Raw genomic sequence first — 16,289 nt, forward strand, 5'->3', positions numbered from 1 at the left:
AAGTACTTTGCTCCATGCTCTTCTTGACTTTATGGTTTGTGAAGAGAAGTCTGCTGTTATTCTGATGGGTTTTCCTTTAAATGTGATCTGTTTCTTTTCTCTAGCGGCTTTTAGTATACTGTTTCTGTGCTGAATTTCTGGGATCTTGACTATTACATGTCTGGGTGTGGTTTTAATTGGGTTGATGTTATTTGGAGTTCTATATGCTTTGGTTACCTGAATGTCAGATTGTTTCCCCATAATTCGGAAGTTTTCTGCTACTACTTCTGCCCATATTCTTTTTATATCATTTGTATTGACTCCTTCCTTCTCATTAATGCCTATTAGTCTCACATGGTTCATCTTTGCATCATCTTGCAGATGTTGAATTATTTTTTCCTGCATGCTAGTTGTTTTTAAGAGATCTTTTCTTACCACTAGCTACAACACTGTCTTCAAGGTCTGAAAGTCTGTCTTCACTTTCACTTGCATTCAAATGGTTTTGCCAGCTTGTAATTGAGGTTTTAATTTCCTGTATAGCACTTTCAATCTGCTTCATGCATTCTATTTCTTCCCTATATTGCTCATTCAAGGATGCCATCATTTTTATATTCTCCTCTTTTTTTTTATCAGTGTCTTCTTTAGAAGCACTTACTACTTCTTTCATTATAATTATCATTTTTTTACTCCAGAAATTATTTTTGATCTGATTTCCTCTATGCTTTTCTGCAGTTGTTTCTATACTTCAGATAATATTATTTGAGAGATTTCAGGTGTGTGATTTCCAACTTCTTCTATGCTATTGTCTCCTGCATTTGTTCTGGATAGTCTTGGGGCCTGAGAAAGCATTTTGCTCCTCCTTTTTGTCATTTTGTATAGCACTGTCCTCCCACCTTTAGTGTAGAGCTTTGGTAGAGTTATTACCTTAGTACCAGGTCCAGATCTACCAAGTTCAAACTCATCCAGGTGGGTGTGGCTTGGGTCTGGCTGCTGTGCTCCACTTCTTCCTGCTACAGCCCTTGGAAGTGAACCCACTGAGTCACTCTGGCAAGATGTTATGCTCCTGGATCAGCTGGGTGGGTCTTGCCCCTTGCCTCTCTGCAGGGAGTTCGGCCACAGGGTTCCACACCAGGGCGTCTGATGGAGGAAATTCCACACATGTGCCTGGCCTGGGTGCTGGCTGGAGTGAAGATCCGGAGGGCCCGAGGAAATCCCACTAATATGCCAGGCCTGGGCACTGGCTAGAGTAAGGGTCCTATGTTGCCCCAGGTGGTACCACTCACACACCGGGCCTGGGTGCTGGCTGGAGTGAGGATCCGGAGAGCCCAGAGTGGTTCCACTCACATACTGGGCTTGGGTGCTAGCTAGAGTCTAGTTTGTTTTTTTTTTTTTTTTTTTTTTTTGAGGCAAGCTGGCCTCAAACTCTTACTCATCCTGCCTCAGCTTCCTGAATGTTGGGATTGTAAGTGTATGCCACCATACTTGGCTTATACCTTCCCTTCAACTCAAATCCATGTAGGAGCCACCGCAGTTTACCACTAAACTTCTCAATTATTTTCAGCTCTGAACCCAGTTGCTCCAAAATCAAAAGGAATAATACTGCCCACCCTTGTGCTATAATGCCTGGTGGCTCCTGAATCAAGCAGTTAATGTCATGTGTGGTAGCACACACCTGTATTCCTAGCACTCGGGAGGGTGAAGCAGGAGGATTGCTGTGAGTTCAAGGCCAGCCTGGACTACCGTGAGTTCAAGGACAGTCTAAGCTAGATACCAAGACCCTGTCTCAAAAAACAAAAACAAAACAAGTTAGCAATTAAGTCACTTCTATTCCACTCAACACCTGTCCTGATTTCATCCAAGTAGTGTATAGGATTAATAAATTATTGCTTATAAGTTTTGAAGGCTCAACCATTTATCATGCATGTAATGCTAAGCTAATCATAACCACTCTGAGGATTCACATCTATCAAATGGAGCTACTAATGGTAGGCTGGTCCCTGACAGCTCATCCTTTCTGTCTTCTTTAGCAAAGTATTTCCAGATTTTAGGTGTCCACACACCTTCCCTGATTACAAATCACATTTCCCTGTCTTCCTTACTGTGAGGCTTGACCACAAAACCAAGATTAGTCCAATAAGGTGTAAGAAATGCCATGCATGGTCTTGGGACAGTAGCCTCAAGGAATGGAATAAAGGTGGAAAGCCCGAGTTCTACCAGCCATTTCAGGCCAGGAAGTGACCTCAAAAGGAACCTGGGTCCCTGACCACCAGGCTCCCTGCCTGCACTGAGTTGATTCCCAGAGTTCTCGTACTTGAGGAAAAAAATCCTTATTTATACCTTCATATTTGTTTAGTTTTCTTTCACTCACAACTCAACTTAAAAAACAGCTCTCTCAAAAGAAAGTGACAGTCGTCGAGAAAAGGGAACACAATAGATACAACCATTTTACATCATGTCATCAAAGGGCCCAGCACTGTTTCTATACATATCAGATGACTCAAACATTAGCTGAAATGAATATGAATCTGACAAGGTGGGATTACAGGCATGTACTACCATGACCAGTTTTTGGGCCAGCATGGCATATGGTACTGGGGATCAAACCTGGGTCCTTGTGCTTGCCAGGCAGGCATTTAGGACCGAACTATCTCCCCAGCTGCCACTGAATAGACTACTGAATCCTTACCATAATTTTCTACCATGAGTACTGTTCTCACATCCACTTAAAGTGAAAAGCAGCCCCACACCAGTTAGGTAACATGTCTAAGAACTCATGGCCAGCAAGGGCACCTTCATGGGTAGTGATGCTCGAGAAAAGGCAGGCTCTGAGCCCAGCTAAGACTCGTTCCTATTCCAGACCACTGTTTATACCCTGTCCCACAAGAGCTGAAGGGCACTTCCCATCTACACCAGCAACCTGCTCCCATCACGCTGCCTCCACTTCTACCTAGCTGTTCTCTTCTCTAACCAAGCACATGGGCTTCTCAGATCAACCAACAGCCCCACTTTTTTCTTTCCTTTCATAAGGAGCAAAAGGCTTTATACTTGGCTGGAGCTCTCATACCCAGAACAGCTACTTCCCTGACATTGTCCCTCATCCTCACTGAGCCTTTCAGCACCAGGGCCAGTGCCTCAGCCTATAATCCATAATCTCTGGTCTTGAGGTTAATACTAGACACACAGTATGGAGAGGGGAAAGGGACTGAGGAAGCAGAGACAAAAGGGATAGGAGGTACTGGGATTGAGAATAATCAGAATTCCATTAGTATTACCAATTTCCAAAAACAAACCTTAGCATTTTGCATTACTAATATACTCTAATTTAAAAAGGGGAAGGAGAAGAGGAGGAGGAAAAAGAGGACACACTGATAGATTCCTGCTAGGTCTCTAAGATCAGACCCTTCATCAGCTTCCATAAGCTAGAGGGAGACAAAACTCTCTCTCTCTCTCTCTCTCTCTCTCTCTCTCTCTCTCTCTCTCTCTCTTTCTCTCTCTCTTTCTCTCTCTCCACTTCCTACCAGCAGCCTGGGTAGTAGCCCCAAGAGTCCACCCATAAATTCCAGAAAAGCCACAGCAGGCTTGTATCTGTTACTCATATTAAGAATACAGAGCAAGGTCGCAGCCCCAAGTCACAGGGCTCCCAGGCCACATTAGCCTGTCTTTCCAGGACTTCCTCTGACAGTTCTAACCAATCATGTTTTCTAGAAGTTGGACACACACTCCTCCCACTGGGCCCACAGATTGAAGTGAACCCCAGAATGTTGAACAAGCTGGGGGTCTGGGCAGATTTCACAGGAAGGGGCTATGACAGAAAGTGTAAGTGAGTTGTTAAGGTTTGCTGAGTGCCCAGTGACAGCAGGGTCTCCCTTGGTCTTCTGCACATAGCAGCAGAAGTGACTTCTCTGCAAAGAGCCAGGAGCTGACTGGCCAGCTGAATGAGAACCTGATGAGGCAGTACACACCAGACTGACTCCAGTGACAGTGAAACAAGATGGCCCAGCTGCAGGGCTGGGTGTGGGCCACAGGGCAGGAGGTCTGTGAGACACAGAGCAAGGGCCAAGGAACAGTAGGAGGAGGAGTGGCCAGGTAAGACAGCAGACCCATGTCTCTCAGGCTGGCACTCCCCAGAACTACAGCAGGCATCCTCTGTTCACCTCTGTTCACAGACATCATTCTCTCCCACAGTATGATCTTGACTTCAAGGGCTATCTCCTAAAGAAAGGCCCAGCTCTGCACCAGCACCCATGGGCCATCCCAAACAGGCAGACAGCCCACCTCCTACCAGGGCCCTAATGACTGCTGATGCTGCAGGTGAGAGTTGCCATTCCAGCCAAGACCTCTCTCTGAGTACCACACGAGGCCAATTCTACTGTGCTGCCCCAAGGCATCCAAGAACCAAAATGCCCCAAAATGAATTCACCATCTCCCTCTTCCCTATACTCAATACCCCTTTCATGTTCCATTTCTAGGTGACTACTCCACCTCTTGTCACCAAAGCAAGAGTCCTAATGTCACTCTCCCTCACATCGACCACATCATCATGATGAGAGACCCACCTGGTTTCCTTGGAACCAGCCTCCACCAGGATTAGAAGTAAGGTGTTTCCCTCCCCTTGGACTCTTACACAAATCTCCACTGACCACAAGACAATGTCTAAACTCCTGCACAATTTCTGCAACTGACTCAAAGCACCTCCACCTCTTCTCACACCCCAGCAGCACACAATGCCCCCTACACCTGACATATCAGGCCCACTGTGGCTTCTACGCTGCTGCACACCGCTTCCTCTGCTTGTACTGCTGCAATGGAAAGAGATCTTTAAGATCCAGAGTCTGACGTAGTCCCATGGGTTCCCACCTCCACTACGACATCGGCCGTGAAACTGCATCCTGCTCATCTATTTTCTCTATCTGTAAAGTCTGTGGGTCTCCTGAGAGCAGGGACTGCAATGTCGGGGCCAGTTACATGCTCACTGAGTTTTTACATAATGATTAAAAACTGCTAATGAGATCAAAGTGCTCTTCCATTCCCTCAAGAAGCAAAGGAGGCAGCCAATCATCAAAGCAACAGAAATAAGGCCACCTGCCATCTTGGAAGCCATGACAGGTAACACCTCAATAACAGATGCTCTGGGTAGCTCTTGGGGAGTCTTGAAAGAGAAGAGTCAGCAGCTAGGGCATATGTGTCAAGGATTTTTAGCACAATTCAAGAAAGCAAAGCCATACCTGGAATGTGAACAGTAACCCCCCTGCTCTCCAGCCTTCAGCCATGCTGATTCCTGGTACTTCTTGTATTCACCATGGCCTTTCTCTGACGGGGGCCATGGCAGATGCAGCTGCCCCCTCTGCACCTAGCTGGCTGTAGTTCAAGGTCCCTTTCTTTGGGAAGATGCCTCTGGTACTCCTAGCAGCTGAAGCTACTTATGATCTCTTGGCACCTGTACTCCTCATTTGTAGCCATCAGAATTGCCATGATTAATTCCTTATGTGCCTGTAATTGGTTTTGTACTGACTTAATTTTGTTAAGACTGTAAGCCAAAAACAAAAAGATTGAGTTTGTCGTTTTCCACCACTGTGGTCCTATTCTCAGCATGGCAATTAGCACTCAGTGGGCTCTGAACAAGAACTGCATGGATTGATGCATGGGTTGGTGGATGGATGGATGGATGGATGGATGGATGGATGGATGGATGGATGGGTGGATGGATAAGCAGGTCTGTTAGGAGGGGGAAAAAGTAAGGAACAAGGCTACATTCAGTGCTGGAACAGTCCTTCGATATCCTCCAATTCCCTTTAACCTTAACAATATCAGACCTTAAATCTGGGTCTTCCTACTAAAGAAAAAGCATACACACCAGACATATTCTTGTTTACTTAGCAAGCAGCTATGCCAAAGCAAATTGCTAACTTGGCCACTGTGGATCCAGGGCCAGTGACCTCTCTATAATGCCAGGTTGCTCCTTTCTGTTTATGAGTCCTATGGGATAGATCTGTTGTACTCTAGCCCTGAGATTCCACCCATAAATTCTAGAAATGCCACAGCAGGCATCTGTTGCCAAAACTAGGTTTCCAGAATATCTCTGGCCTAAAAAGGCCCCTAAGATCATGAGACCACAGAGACACTGTCTTTGCTAGCTAGCCACCTTCACCAGACTAGCCAGCAGAGCTGTGTACTAGGTCCCTAGTCACCATTCCCATGAAGTCACACCATGGATCCAACAAACAGCCCTAAAATAAGTTTTCATCTGAACTAAACCATAGACTTGGTTTCTTTGCAATGGTACACAACCTATAGGCAGTTCTTGAGAGAACACTACAGGCAAACTGATGTTCTCAAGTCCATGGGCTTTGCCAGGTGGGGAATCGGGCAAACTCTCCAACCGTATCTGGAGAGGAGGCATGGACTTCTGATCTCTGCTCTTTAGAAAGGCCGACGCCTTCTACACCTGATGAGCACAAAGGCCACTGAGTACAAAGGCAAAGGAGCCCCGCTATAAATTACAGAAATAAATGAAACACTCAGCATGCCTTGAAATCAGCAAAAGAATGCCATATATTAATTAGCAAATAACTTTAAACATTAAAAAGCTACCAACAAGAATAAAAATCCAGTTATCAGCCTATCAGCACATAGATCAGTGAGCACTATACTTTAACTATTTGGGGTTTTTTTTTTGTGTGTGTGGTACTGGGGATTGACCTCAGGACCTTAGGCTTGCCAGGGTCTATCTCTCCAGCCCGAAAGTTCAGGATTTAATATACCCTGATATCAACAGGACCTTAAATCAAACACTCCTAATCAAGTCCCCAAATTCAAACATCAGGAAATTAAAATATCTAAAACCAAAAGAAGATGAATGGATTCTATCTATGGTATTTACACACCATGGAGTACTACTCTGCCATAGAGAAGGATAAACTTGGGTCATTTCTAGGAAAACAGAAACAAAGATGCATCTTGAGACCAGAATCCTAAGTGAAAGGCTGGACAGATTGCTCAGCCGACTAAAGCGCCTGTTTAGGCAGGTGCGAGGACCAGTGTCCGATACTCCACAGCACATGCCATGCCAGCCCCGCCTCCGGGGCGCACTGAGACAGCGATGGGGACTGGGTGTGGTAGTGTACACCTGAAATCCCAGCGCTTGGGAAACTGAAAACAGGAGGATCACTATGAGTCCAATCTGTGTAGTGAGACCCTGTAGAGCCTGTACTAAATACATAAAAAAAAAAAAAATCCTAAGTGAAGTGAGCTAGACACACAAGTTTAAGTACCACGTTGTTTCTCTCATATGAGAAACTCAAAGGATAAACATGGAGCCGAATGGGGTATACATACTAGAAAGCAGAAAGAGTATGTTCAGATGGGACAGGGAACAAGGGAGGGAGGGGGAAGGGAAGAAAGGAAAAAAGAAAAGAGACTAGAAGAAAAAAATGGAAACAAAGCTTGAGTAAATGGAGAGGGAAAGAGGGCTGATGGAAGAGAAGGGAGAATGAGATTTAAAAAAGGGAAGCAAGATGGGCTGAGGCAGGAGGACTGCTGCAGCTCCCAGACCAGATGCTCAGGGCTGGCCTGAACTGCATAGTGTGACCCTATCTCAAAAAAGACAAAAAAAGTAGGAAGACAGGTTATGTACAGAAGCAAATTCCTTATGATTGATGTAATCCGTATGTATGACATATGTACTAATAAAAAATTAATTAAAACAAAAATAAACCAAAAGAAACTCTATAAGTACCTTTTCCTGATGTAGTCCTGTTTTCTTACCTCATTCCTGACTCTAACACTGTGTGTGTGTGTGTGTGTGTGTGTGTGTGTGTGTGTGTAACTACACCTTAAGGGAGCCTGGACAGGGAGAAGGGCACACATGCAGGCAGTAGGTCCTCAGCTCCACCAGAGCCACATCTTGGACAATTAACTCTCTGAGCTTCCGTTTTCTCATATGTACATCAAACCTGCCCACCACTGTGCTGAATCACGGTGAGGCGGGTAGAACTAGACACTTTTTGAGTGTTATAAAGTGCTGAGATATTGCGTAATGCAAGGGACCTCCAATTCAACAAAGTTCTGATGAACTGAAATCAGTCACTGGGCACCCACCATTTACTTCAACAAACATTCGTGGGGCATTTACTAAGTGCCAGATGCCACACCAGGCCTTGAGAACCTCTTGGTGAGCAAAAGACAGTCCCTGCTCCAATGGAACAGAAGTACACAGGCCAGGAGACAAAGACATACCAACAATTACTCACACTAAGGAACATGTTCATATACCTCGCAGGCTACACTGCAACTTGGTCTTTCTTCTAAGAGAATAGGAAGCAACTGCAGGGCTTTTAGAGTAACGTACTCAGATCATTCTAACCATTTTGTGCAAAGCCAGCAGTCTTACTTATTAAGATCTACAAAGTGGGGTATCACAAGAACATCACTAGTGGCCACACAATGTCACTAAATACCACAGCAAGTCAGAGTGCTGTGGGGGCCTAACAGGAGAAAATTTATAAATCCTACTTGTTTAAAAGAGTTGGAGATATGGTGCCTAGGGAAGAAAAAGACAACTATAGAAAGACACAAAATAAAAAAAATCTTAAAACAATGAAGAGAATTAATTCCACATAACAAATTTTACTGCTACAAAGAGGCAAAGCAAATTCTCTTGAATTTATTATCTTGTTTCTATAAATATTTAATTATTCAGAAATGTACTGAAAGCACAGATTTTCCTTGCCCCAGTTATAAAAGAGACTTATATAAGAATAGGTCAGAATTATTATATCCAATAAACATGGACTTAAGGACATCCATTATTCTTTCTTTCTTCTCAAACATGATTTTCAAGAAAATCTATGAATATCAAAGGCAAACATTTAAATTTTCTTTTGATTTTTCATAAAGGCCTTAATCTAAAAATAAAACCTAAAAAAATAAAATATAAAACCTATAATAAAAATATTTAAGTCCTAAGGAGAAAGAATATTATGTTTCCTTAAACTCATTATTTTCATGGACTCACAAGACAAACAGAAGAACTTGAAAAGCCAACCCCACCTCTTTGACAGGCCTGAGACAGGGGTCTGGCTCCCAGGTGACTCCACTGTCTCTCTGCCCTGTGCCTAATGTCCTGGTGTAACATAGGATGCATTCTGCTGGCTCACCAACCCCCATCACCAAGCCCATCTGAGTTTTAACACATTTCTTGGGCAATAACTTCCATAGGCAATAAATCAACCCCCTCCCACAAAAAAAAAGCATCCTAAAATCCTTGTAGCCCTGGGAGAGATGAAAACATTATCCTAGTTCACATTTATGGGTGCTCACGATGTGCAAGAACCCTACCACAGCACTTAGAGCCCTGGAAGAACCAGGTTCTAGGACACAGCTTGTGAGCAGTAGTCTGATCTTTAATCACTGCCCAGTCCACCTCTCTGACATTCAAGAGCCTAATCTCCCAGAAAGAAGACAACAGATTCAAAAGCTCAGCAAAAAAGCAGTGGAACAATTTGCTGCTCTGGGTGTCCACAGTATCTGTATCCCTTTAATAAGTCATGGAATCTATGGGTACAGCGCTCAAGCAGAGAGAAGGTGCTCACCGTGGTGCTGGACTGACCCATCTGAGAAGAGCTGGGGCAGAAACAAGAAGAAACTCTTGTGGAGAAGCTCACAGGCCGAGGAGCTCCTGAGGACTTCTTAGCCACTCTGCGACTTCCCAGGTGGCTTCTTGGGTACCTTGGCTGTGTGACTAGCACCACTACCACTATACTAGCACCTACAGGACACGGCCTGACAGGCGCTCCTCCATGCACCCTCAGGGAGCACTCAGAAGCAGGAGCCGCCTGTCAGGCACCACTGTGAACTGCCCTCTCCATTACCCCCACTGGCTCTTCAACAGTCCTAACTTAAGTAACAGCATTACCCCATTTTACAGAACAGGGAAACCCATTATTACACACGTGTAATAGATTAGAATTTGAACCCAGAGCTACCTGCTTCAAAGGCTCCCTCAAGCCAGTCACTTTGGTCACCTTCCATTTGGTGGCTTGTCTACCACATAAACTCCCAAATATAGGAATGGAGAACCATCATCACCACATGCCCAGCATCCTGTATACCACTTGCCCATGCAGGAGTCCAGCAGTGCTGCTGAGTGAATGCACAACTGAAGAAAGTGAAGCTTCCTCCCTGTGATCAAGGGGCACACACGGTGACAGTCAAGGAGGCACATTCCACGAGCAAACACTCACAGAAGCTGCAAGCAACTCTCTCCTATCTGCGGCCGCAAGGCACAGATTGCCCACTCAACTCCCGGGGCCTGTTCCCCACTATACAGCTACAAAGGTGAAGGAGGCACCTCTGCCAGCATGCATGGCTTCTGCTTACCTTTACCTGTTCCTTTTATCCATCTCCATCCTGACCTGGAACATCTACAGGGAATATTTCTTTCCTCTTCTATCCCAAACACTGCAGGACAGGTGTTGCCAGTCACATCAAAAACTTACTCAGTCAGCACTCAAGTATTTGGGGAGTGATAGGTACGGAATTCCAAGACCAGGTTTCACCAGAGACCTACTGACTTACAATTTCATCAGTGTGTGCAGTGTTTGGTACCATGACTCGTCTGACCAGAGGTCCACTGTCTGTCACTCTGGCCACCAGAAGCCCACCTTATGCAGAGACCTGGGAGCAAAGATAGAGGAGATTTCCCCTGTGCAGGAAGACACACAGAGAAAAGCATGCATGCTATAACACGACAAGGTGTACATACAATGACAGCCAAAGGAGGACAAGTAAGAAGGGGGATCACTTGCTCCTGGAAGAACTGAATAGACTTCACAAAGAAGGAGAAACTGAGGCTGAGGAGCCATGCCAAAACAGCCAGGGAGAAGCAATTGCTCCTTGCCGTGACCTCACTCACCGCTCACTTCTCACCGGCAGGCCCACCATGCTGCTCTGCGATCAGTAGCTTGTGTGTCTGTCACACACAGCATGCAAACATCTCAAAGACAGGAATGAGGCATTCTCCATGGATCCCACTTTACTGCCCAGTATACCTGCTGACAAGGCAGGCAGGCTGCTGTAGGTTAGGAGAGTCGTATCAGGGAGCACACCCTGACCAAGTACCCACACCACCTGCCATTAGATAGTGTTCTTTCCATCTATGAGCTCATCTCCTCTGGACAGAAACCCCAAATGCATGGGGCCCAAGGAGATTGCTCAATGGCATAAGCATCTCCCTGGCAAGTGCAAGCGCCTGAGTTCAATCCCCGACACCAAAAAACAAACAAACAAACAAACAAACAAACAAAGAAAACCAAATGCAGATCCTACTATCATCATCCACTTTACAGATAAAGAAACTGAGATGCTGACAGATTAGATCAATTGTCCCAAGTTATACAGCTAGTAAATGATAGATTTGGACTTTAATTCACAGGCTGAACAGAAAAATCAGTTCTCAATTATCAGTGAACAAGTCCTTTTCCTTTCTCTTTCAGTCTCTGCCTCACATGGACTGCCCTTTACCCTACTGTTCACTGGGACCAAAGCCATTTCTCTCTTAGAAGAGAAGAAAGGGTGTTTCTTGTTAGTCTTCTAAACAATGCCTGCTAACCAGCACAGAGTAAACACCATGGGGGAAGGGAAGCAGAGAGACAAGTGTGTTGCTGCACCAGTCAGAAACAGTTTTTAAGTAGGAACTGTGTGTACCAACTTTCCAATGTTTTTCCAACAATTTTCAAAATAGGTTAATAAGTCATGGAGCAAAAAAATGCACGTACAATACTAAAGTTTATGTAACACTAAGGATATATGCAATAGTAAACAAAAAACTGGTAAGAATGGTTGCCTTTAGGGAAAAGATTATAAACAAGAAAGACACTCCACAATTGATTTCCCCACTTGCCTTTAAAAAATGATTTTACTTTTTAATAAATAAAATAAAAAGTACTATGCAAAGAGCCCTTTCCCAAATGCCCACATGCACAACTGCAACCATGAAAATTTATGCCTGTTTCTGAACAAAAACTGGATGTATTTAATGTGTGGTGAAACAGTACATTACTATAAAACACCTTCTGTCATTCATGTTAAAGTTCATTAATTCCATTAATGTTGTGAAAATATTTTGATGCAATTTAAAAAATGCATTTTGAGAAATAGATACAATATACATATAAGCATTAGGGACATTTGCCATACCTTCCCAGTGAAAACCCTTCATCAGTTCCTTGAATGAGTATTTAATGAGCACCTACTATACGCCAGGTAAAATGCTAGCCAGGTTGTTTGTTTTTTAGACAGGGTCTGGCTATGTAGTTCAGGCTGGCCTTGAGCTCACTATAACTCACTATGTAATGCAGGCTGGCCTTCAACTCTCAGCAATCTTTTTGCCTCAACCTCTCCAGGGCTGGGATTATAAGTGTGTGCAATCATGCTCAGTTTAAACAGGTTTTTTTTTAGAAGTCTTTTTTTATTTATTTCTTTATTTCTTTATTTGTGTGTGTGTGGCCAGCTTAGCCCACCAGGGGGTGGGGCTGGCTGGCATGTGGTGCTGGGGGATTGAACCACGGTCCCTGTGCTTTGCTAAGCTTGTTTTAAGTAGGTGCTTTAGACCACTGAGCCATCTCACCAGCCCCTAAACAGGTTTTTTGTAGTTGTTGGTTTTTGTTTCCTTTTTTAAGGAACTAAACTACAGGCCATTAGTTTTCACTCCATACCTTTCTCGAACATATAGCAGCATACCAATCAGAGCCAGAACTAGAACACCTAAGCGTCATGCAGTCTAAAACCCTCCTCTCTTAGCTAAGAAAACTGAGGTCTGGAGAGGAAAAGAGACTTGTCCAAAGTCATATAAGATGCAGAGACTCAGGGTTCCCGCTCTGCTTACACACAACATGTTATTCTGTACAGGTAGGGACAGGGGTAGAAAAAGAAAAGAACCCTAACAAGTGATAGCCAAATAGATCAGGTGCTTTCAAATAGCTTACCTCACTCTTCACAACTACCTCACAAGCAGCCTTATTCTTCATGTACAAATACAGAAATCAAAACTGTGAGAAGGTAAGAAACTGGGGGGAGAGGCCAATCATCTCATCAGCCAGTATGCTAGTTCTTGACTACCACCAGGCTTGGACTCCCTGGAACCTACAAGACACATGGTCACCCTGCGGACTACAGGCTCTAAGAGCCACTTATTTTGGCCACGACAGTGTGGGACAACTCATACATGCTGTCTCGCAACCCCCCAGGAACCTGTCACCCAAGCACTGGCTCTGTAAGGGCTAGTAATGAGATGCCATCCCCACAATGCCACTGGGTTACCACCACTACACCAGTGGTAGCATAGGAGGCCAACAGCATGGCGCTTGGTCCTGAAAAGTTCTATCACTTCTACAGTAAAGAATAGTGCAGACCAGCAAAAAAGCCTTCGCCACCTCCTCTTCTGTCCACACAACACAGGGAGGGGACATTACAGGCCTGGTCAACTTCTAATGAGACAAGGCACTGAGCATGGAAGGGTCACACACACACATGGGGGAGCCATCACCTTAACGCTCTTTTCTCTGCCTGCACAGGAACCTAACAAAGGTCTGGCATACCTTTCTTTTTGTGTGTCTTCTTCATGGAATGTGGTAAAATGGAGGGCTCATGCTTGGACAGGGGAGGAAGAATTCCACAGGGATCCAATGCACACCTCGTGTACAAGTCAGAGTCCTCGCTGGGGCTGGGTCTAAAGGTCAGCAAGCAATAAAATGTTTCTCTTCTTTCCATCTACCATTGCTCGCTGTGATCCTGTGTCTCCCCTGGAGACCTGGCAGGGAGAAACAACCAAGGATCCAAGCCACCACTCATCGCTTAGGGACAGCCCACCATTAGCTTCGTGCCAAAATCTACCAAGAAAGTGTCCAGATCTCACTTCTTGATAAATAATACCTTCCCCTCTAGACTCCAGGGTCCCAAATCCATCCTGCCTGTCCTCATAAGAGGAAGAAAATATAACTTTAGCCAATGATTCTCCCAGGACGCTCTGTTGACACTATCCTCACTGAACTCACGAGTTGCACACAGGCAGGTAGCAGTTGGCTCATTTTGCAAAGGAGGAAATAAATCTCAAAAAAGCAAAAGGCTCCCAGGTAACACATAGTCAAAAGCTTCTGAATGCTTCCTGATCTTCCTCCTCACCAGGGTGCCATTTCAGTCTTTCTGAGACTAGCACTGTGCAGATTTGCAAACAGCATCTGGTACCAAGAGACAACAATTCAGGACGCTTCCAAGCTTCACACTAACTACTCCTCAAACATACACGTTTTCTAAGGGCCGACCATCCAATTAAAATGGATCATCCAACCACTCCCCAATTTAGGCATGCCCCTTCGACAGCACGAGGAAAGCCCCAAGAGGGGTGGAAACACTGCGCGACCCACGTAGGGAACAAGAAGCAGCCGGCCTAGTAACCAGGGCAGCTGAGATCCACAACCGGCTCTGCGAGGCACACTGGCAGGCTTGCACCGCCCCTCTAGCGGCAACCCTGGAGACTTCCAGAATCCGCAGAGCCCAAAGCTCCTGCTCCACCCGAGCCACCTGGACACAGCAGAGACGCTTCCTCTTTTGCGGAGACTCACCCTCCGCGGGTGCTCCCCTCGTGGCCCAGCTTCGGACCCTCAACCACTCCGGGCCCCGTCCCCGCCCCTGCAGGTCTCCCGGCCCCGCCCCTTGCACCTGTGGTTTCCCCAGGCCCCGGCCCCGCAGGCCGCTTTGACCTCACCTCGCAGCTCCCTCCCACTGTCAAACCTGCGCTCGCTCCTGACCCCGCCCCCCGCCCCTGCGGCCCCCTCGGCCCCGCCCAACTGCCTCCTCCAACCCCGCTCCCTCCCACGTCCATTCCCGGCCACCAGCCCCTACCGTCTGCTCTCCACGCCCCCCAAGACTAGGGCACCGCAGACACCCGCACTTGAAACTCCGCCGACTAAACCCAGGGCCTGGCCCCGCCTACCGGAACGAGGCCCCTCCCCCCGAGGGGGCCCAGCGGCCCTTGGGTCCCGCCCCCCGCACCTGCAGCTCCCTCCGGCCCAGCCCTCGGGGCCCCGCCCCGCCCCGCCCCGCCCCGCCGGCGGCTGGCCGGTCCTCTCACCACCTCTCTGGCTGCTGCCGCCGCAGTCCCGGCCGGTCACCTTGACGCGGGCCGCAGTAGCTGCCGCCGCCTCCTCATGGCCCTGGGAGTGGCCCAGCAGCAGCGGCGCCTTTGCTCGCAGGCTGGGGCCAGGCCGAGCCGGGCCGGTGTCAGGCCGGGCGCAGCTGGAGCTCGGGCCGATACGGGAGCCCAGCCGGTGCCCAGCCGCAGTAGGAACAGTCCGCTCCCAGACTTGACCGGCGGGCAGCACAACCAATCGGCGCGCGGCAGCAGGCCAGCCCTCGCCAACCAGCTCGTCTCAGGGGCGGAGCCACGCAAATCAGCCAGCTGGTCGCGCCAGTGCGCAGCCGCTGCAGCGGGATTCCTAGGCGGCCTTGGCCTTAGTGCTCGACCGCGGGCGCCTAGTCAACCTGCAGGGATGCTCTGCTGCCTGCACACCGAGATCAGCGACCCGCCACGCCCATCCCCCCTCCCGCGCGCGCCCCCTAGAAATAGCTGTGTATCTTTCAACCCATAGTCCTTCGAGGCCTCACCCAATTTCTCTCTTAAATCTCTACCTAGAATTTATCATTTTCAACAAAAAATGGTTTTGCGAATGAACACCTTAGTGCCCATTCTTTAATAAGACTCAGACGTAGGTATAAGGTTTAGAACGTCAGAATGGAAAGATGCCTCAGGATCCTGGGCCCAATTTGATTGTATTGCTGTGGACAGTTAGGCCCAGCCGGGTGAAGGATCCCTCTTTCCCCAACACCACCACAAAGCAGCGTTGGGGAATGAGTCTGAACCCTGCGTCCCTGCACCTGGATCCATGAGGTGAGCACAGAGAGGCAGTAATTTACTTAAAATCACAGCGACAATAAGTTACAAGGACTGTGGAAGCCACGTGAGTGAAGGCTGGAAGTTTAGAACCAGAAAAACTCTGGTCTGCCACCCTCCCATAGAAAGGAGGTGGGACGCCTGCTCTGTTCTGAGTGCTTCTTGGAAACACAGACAAAGAACATCATTTTGACAATTTTCAAATTATCATGCACTCACATCAGAGTATGAAAAGATTTGGTTACTGTGATTCTCAAAGATTATAGAATGATGAAAAAGAAAAATTGAATTAGTAGAAATTAGACCATTTCTAAGACTTTAAAGGGAGAGTGAACTCTGAGGGAAATGCTTATTTTGTTTTAAG

At 46.7% G+C, this 16,289-nt stretch overlaps 1 protein-coding gene across 7 annotated transcripts in view; it reads right to left on the reverse strand.

Annotated features, from left to right (window-relative positions):
- The window catches only part of Ralgps1 (Ral GEF with PH domain and SH3 binding motif 1), a 291,187-nt gene extending 275,845 nt beyond the window's left edge, over positions 1–15,342 (reverse strand). For 3 of the 7 annotated variants that reach the window (XM_023701690.1, XM_023701689.1, XM_004641556.3), the window contains exon 1: positions 15,107–15,342. The gene's annotated coding sequence lies outside the window, so the exon portion shown is untranslated. Of the gene's footprint in view, positions 1–14,877; positions 14,950–15,106 lie in introns of those variants that run through there. The other 4 variants (XM_023701688.1, XM_023701691.1, XM_023701692.1 and 1 more) reach the window with 2 other exon arrangements.
- Positions 15,343–16,289: the final 947 nt, after the last annotated feature.

The sequence above is a fragment of the Octodon degus genome, unplaced genomic scaffold, assembly GCF_000260255.1.
Source record: "Octodon degus isolate 3935 unplaced genomic scaffold, OctDeg1.0 scaffold00138, whole genome shotgun sequence".
In the NCBI taxonomy this organism is placed as follows: domain Eukaryota; kingdom Metazoa; phylum Chordata; class Mammalia; order Rodentia; family Octodontidae; genus Octodon; species Octodon degus.